At 34.7% G+C, this 6,427-nt stretch overlaps 1 long non-coding RNA gene across 1 annotated transcript; it reads right to left on the bottom strand.

The window, feature by feature from the left end:
* Window positions 1-908: 908 nt before the first annotated feature.
* Window positions 909-5,307, bottom strand: LOC139137262 (uncharacterized). The gene is made up of 3 exons (XR_011553361.1): window positions 5,274-5,307; window positions 3,582-3,660; window positions 909-2,195 (listed from the first exon to the last, which is right to left on the bottom strand). It is a non-coding gene; the product is annotated as an uncharacterized lncRNA (long non-coding RNA).
* Between the last annotated feature and the right edge of the window lie 1,120 nt (window positions 5,308-6,427).

Genomic DNA, 6,427 nt, shown 5'->3' with positions numbered 1-6,427 from the left:
TAATCTTCTGGTTTGTCTCGATTGTGATTTTCAGGCCAATGTCACGAAATATCTTTGTGATTTCCTTTTTGATCTTATCCGCCTTGCTGGCCGTGATATTTTTGAGTACACCAAGCCCGTCATCCCGGTATAAGCCGATATGATTCTTATCATACTTTTTGGCGAGCGTGTTAAGTATATACAGACCCACCAGCTCGCATATTTCAGCACCATCGAAGCTGCCCATCGCCACATCGAATAGATCCTTATTCTCTCTTCTAATCCATGGTGTTATATCGTCAAAAAGGAGGGTCTTTCTCGAGTGCATTATGATATCAACCACTTCATCAGAAATTTGAGTATATTCTCTCGCAAAATCAAGTGATTTACGCAAGAGATATACTTCGATATATATATATATATATATATATATATATATATATATACATGCATTAAAATCGGCCTGCTATCTTTCAATCTTTCAATTAAATTAAATAATGACATAAATCTTTTCGAACGTGAGGTTACACTGTATTGCAATTGATGTCTGAATTCACATAATGCAAGGGAGTCACTATTAATATTTTTGACGCATAAAGTCACGCTAAATACCTTTGTAACACATTTACACGGACTATATTGGCAGACAACCCGGTGTTACAGGCCGACGTGACCTCCAAATGGTATGAAGATTTCCTCATTATGCTTGTGAATTGTTACTTACTTTTACTGACACTACCTATTTAGCGATATAGTCAAGCAAGTTATTGTATTTGCCGACTTTACTTAACTGTGTACTTAAAGCACAAACACAGCTATCTCATTGCGGAAATCACTTTAACAGTTGTGAAATTGGTTTACATATCTCATATGACACCAAAATACAAGAGGTCTGTACCAAAATATAAAAGGTGTACAAAGCCCATAAAATGGATTAAATACTTCGTGATAATGATAATTATGGCAACGACGACGATTACGAAGATGATGACGAAAATGTTAAATTCATATTTTTTATCATTTCAAAAACAATTCTCTCTCTGCCTCTCTCTGCCTCTCTCTGCCTCTCTCTGTCTCTGTCTCTCTCTCATTAACATCTAAGTATATTGCAATATGAATTCTGCGAACATTCTTATATAGCGTGCGAATGACATACAGTGTATCTATAAATCGATATTAGGGTCACATAATTTCATAATGGCAGAAAACCATTTCTTAATTATGACGTAGTGTTCTAAAATATCAGCTGAATAGTGTACTAAACGGATAGTGATGAGTGAGTTTCTTTTCAACGGCAACTACTGACTGTAAGCTCCCTTGTGCGTATTTGATAGACAGACCACATTTTTGTTGACACAATTAAAGGATGTTATATGGTTTTACTGTTGCTAACCAACTAAAAGGTTAATCAACAATACATGACAGAAATATTATTTCTCTTATTTCATTTTCAACAAATCGTCCATTAAAGCAATAAAGATAATACCAAACAAAGTCTTGCAATCAACCACATCATGCCCTGTTATTGATTTAAATACATGGGTGCATTTTGGGCAATCATGGTCATTTCCTGGTTAGAACAATCCCCTTATCATGGTATCTTACATGCTTTCATTTTTGGCCTAATATTTTTCAAATATCATTCCACCAGGTTTGCCTATAATAACTGTCTACCTCTGTACTGTAAACCTAGAAGTTTGTTAAGTTTTATCGGCTAGGATTACGTCGCGAGAGTTGCGTCTTCTTTTGAATACGTGGGCGGAAATAAAGAAGTATGGATATTACATTATATATTGCTCCTTTTCATGGCCGAAGGTGACTGGAGCAGCTCAACAATCTAGTACGCCAACAGAGAGTCAGGACAATTTCTGGTACTCGGCGCGATGCTGCATACAAGTTACCATTCCTTTAGCTAGACTACAGTAACTGTTCTACGTATTATATTTTTCTGAAACAAAAGTAGGTAATGATGTGCGTATACAATCATCTATCTTGTAATACTACTATGTTTAGGAAAAAATTCAGGTAATATTTTGATTTATGCTTGGAAATCTGAAATTTAAACGTTTCTTTCTAACATGGTGTACACGTTCTCGCTGAAAAGGCTGTGATCTAGATCCTGATATGTACTGCTCTTAGACTCTTCTTCTGATACAGTGTTTACATTTCTGTCAACATTCTTGTCGGAGTGACGCCTGCTGGATTCCCGTTGTTTCCTGGAAATTAAACATATAAGGAAGATAAATCTGCAATGAGCTCTTGATGTAGTCCAAGTATGCCTGCATGTAGAAACGCTATGTTGCGATCAAGTGAATGCATAAAGGAACTTGTATTCTCACCAAATAATATTTTAATGTCTTTCAAGTCCGTAGATTGGACATTTTGAAATAATTATTCTGTAGGATAGGTTGTCGGAACTATTGATATTTCGATTAAATTCGCAATAAAAACTGTCACATTAGGACAAGATGGCATATTCAGTGTGAAATGTGCTGTTCCATAATATCTGATTTACGACAAGTCAAAACTCTAAAATGTTAAAATGCAGCACTCTACAGCATCGTATTTTTTCGAAATTCCCAGGGTCTTAGAGACCATGTTTTACAATACATTCTATGTAATCGTTGCTAGTGTCAACGAGCGATGTAATTTACATAGTCGCTTTGGTCTCCTTTATTTTTGTCGCTGTTGTCATTGTGCTTATTATCATCTAATCCGTTACATTAGTGACTTTTTCGCTGCTCTTTCTGCCTTTTGAAGAAACAGTACAAATATCAGGGATGTCGGTGCAATCAAATTGCAAACTGTCACTGGAGTTCTCGGTGTTACTAAAATCCCATTCTAGGAAACTTGTACTTTAATCAAAGCTGGGCGATACTGTCTTTACCCAGAATTAAGTTGTCAATTTGATGATTTGCATAACATGATTGTCCAGATTATGAATGTCTATGTTCAAAAACATACTTGCATAAAACGATGACTGCATCTTAAATATGGAGATTGATGAGGCTTATTCTTGACAAAATAACTAATACTAGGAAGCCTTTCACATAAATTTCTGTGATGCTTACATAAAGGAAAAATTCAATTCAAAAGCAACATACAAACGCATTGAAAGACAATTCAGAATTAGAAATAGAAATGGTTCTTATCGAACTGCTGAAAAGCAAAAATACATAGATGTAAGGTACCAATATACTTGTAATGTTTTCATAGGTTGACAAGAAAAAAGTCACAAAGTAATAAAAGATCGATCAGAGTTGGGTCCATTTAGAACTATGTTTTCCTTTCCATCAGTTGAAGAAACATCTTCAACATGTAAATTGTTACTACATGGCATACATAATCCTTCTTATCTGGCAAATATAAATCTTTACATTAGCGACAGTTCATCATATCGATTAACCCATGCGTTGCCCTTCCAAAATCATGTCCAACAGTCATTACACTTTCGACAGTATTCAATACTGTGCGTGTATTGTTTTCACTATCACATAGACAGAAACGCTAACATCTGAACTGACCAAGAGTTAGTTCTATGAAATGTTTTTTTTCTGCTTCCAAGATAAGTTTCACGGATCTAGACAGAGATTTAAACTTACCTTCGGTATATCAATATTACTGATACGACCACTATAGAAATCGAAGCTAATGCTGCAAGCGATACGCCAGCGATGGGACCTGTAATTAAGGGTTTATTCTGTTTTAAGATCTCTTTACACTCAGATAGACACGAAACTTCATTTAAAACAGGCAAAGATAGATAGATAGATAGATAGATAGATAGATAGATAGATAAATAGATAGATACATAGATAGATAGATAGATAGATAGATAGATAGATAGATAGATAGATAGATAGATAGATAGATAGATATAAATTGATATGTACACTAAACAGTACTCATTGTACATAAGCATACTTATATATGCTTGATGGTTGCTGTCTTGGGTGCGTGTGTTTGTAGACACGTGTATAGACACATGAATGCTACTACGTTGAATTATTTTACATACTGATACATTGTTATTGACATATTATTACAGCGAAAGAAAATGCCCTTGACGTACATCCCGCATCACCAGGAGATGAGGACGAGTGGTGACACGGTCATTACGTCTCCAATATATTTGAGCTGAACTAAGAAATATTTCGGGAATGTCATACTTATTTGATGCACGATCCAAACTTTGTTCTACTTGCAAATAAAAACAGGTTCCCAAAGGAATTCCGCGTTTAAACTTTTTAAGTACTTTAGCAGTGCTCATTAATACGCTTGGGCAAGTGTCAAGCATTTTTTAATGGATGTGATTATGTACAACAAATATGGAACTGTATCTTTATCCGTTGTAAGGTGATATTTACAGAGACTGAAATCATCCTCGGGATTAAAACCTGTGAGGAAACCTTTCAGGGTTGGAATATGATAAGTCTTTTGACAAAGAGATATATTTACTACTGTAGATTTGAGAATAAACTTCCAACTTATGTGGCACTAAGTGAAGACATGAAATACAATAGGAAGGTGTTAGACTGTAATTCAAATTTTGCAAAGTCTTAGAGAGTCATCGAAATTTTAGATAGATTCTTATAATGTAATTTGTAAAAAAATATGTAAATTTGTTTTCCTCTCCTCCTGGGTTTTCAGTTTCTTGTCCTTTTTTGTCTTTCAATAAATAGAAAAAATAAAAAAAAAACTGTATTTTTTCCCCAACATATGGGCGGTAATGCCTCCTTTTGTTATTCGGATAATTGTTGTCGTATTCTATGAAAGTACTGATGTCCCGACGACGTCTGGGATCAGTTTGTGGCCAAGACGCAGTTCTCGATCCTATATGTCGTAACCGATACTGTAAGTATGGGGCACAGGCGTCTTCTTCAACGTCGAAAGATAAAGTGGTAAATTCTAGGCATAATAATACGTTTCTTAACATTGGTAACAAAACGCAAACACAAGAACTAAACCTTTGCCAAGTCGATGCATTTTGTCAGATTCTACTAATCTAAATAGGATAATACAAAGCTTTCACTTTAAACATAAATTTCGATAGACATTTCGATAGCTAATACCAAGAAAGGCAAACGCAAGAATTTTGTGATTTCATCAAGTTGAACGACGTAGTATAAATCATAGTTTGTTTATTTTGTGTTGGGAGAGGACAGATTGTCTTGTGCATATGATGAAAATGATTTTCTGTCCATTCGACTGTCTGTGTATGCCCATATTTTCGGCTCAGTACTTTCATTATATTTCAGTGCTATTACAATGTGATAGAGATCTAAAATACATACCTGCACCAAACCCTGATGGATTGTCTGGCGTCTTTGAATGAATGCTTTATTTCACCAGATGCTTCACAGTATGTACAATAATGAAAATTATCAGAAAACTGTGTATTACTGAAATCGTACAAAGTCAAAGAAAAGAAAAGAACATTGCAATATTGTAAAATCTGGTGAGGGCCATGAAAATAGTCTAAAAGGACTAGTCGAGTTCATGGCCCGTGAGTATACTAATAACTATTCGGTACAAGCTTAAGTGTGATGGAGGATAGAAACAAACACAGATTTAATGTAAATTCAGTAAGTGATGTTTCAATGCAGACTTGAAAACTTGTCTACTTGACAATTGTTTGAGATAGTCAGGCAGCGAATTCCAGTGTTTCACAGCTGCATACCTAATATATGATGTTGTGAAATTGTCAAATTTGAGCCTGGAATACGAAAATTTTCAACTTGTGTTAATCGTGTTGGATACGAGTGCTTTGGAATCTCAAAATAGTGTTCAACTGTATGAGGAAGATTGTTATGTTTCAAATCATAAACAAACATACAAGTACAATATTTACTCAGTTTGTAGATATCTAAAATATTCAGTTTGTAAAACAGAGGTTCGGAATGAGCAATGAAATGAGAAAAGGTAATTGAGCGAACACCCGTTTCTGAAGGCGAAAAATTGGCTCTAAATAGCTGAAATAAGTGTTTCCCAGATTTCCAAACAGTACATTATATGAGGTAAGATAAAAGCATTATATGTTGGCGTAGCTAACATTGACAAAGGAGAAAAAAAGGAACAGTCAGATATGTGTGTAATTTAAAAATATATCAATATACGTGGGCTTCTGGAAAATGAATGTATCATACAAATCCAAGAAAGAGTATTATTTCTGCGTCTGAATAGCTATAAATTAGTGTGACATTTTTGTATCTCTCTGCCAGAAGTAAGCAACAGTATACTTCCATGGTTACTTATTACGAATAGTGATGCGATAACTGATAAGGCAACTATCACACTTCACATTGGGAAATGTAAAATTGTAATTTTCGTTGTTTGCAAACCATGAAAAATTGTAGTATGTTAGTTGTACAACATAAATCACAACACTTACAGACTTACGAGATACAACATACATTGTTTGTCATGTTGAAAGATACTAGATGAATGG

Source organism: Ptychodera flava, chromosome 1, assembly GCF_041260155.1.
Source record: "Ptychodera flava strain L36383 chromosome 1, AS_Pfla_20210202, whole genome shotgun sequence".
Classification (NCBI taxonomy): domain Eukaryota; kingdom Metazoa; phylum Hemichordata; class Enteropneusta; family Ptychoderidae; genus Ptychodera; species Ptychodera flava.
This window is presented reverse-complemented; position numbering and strand designations above follow the sequence as displayed.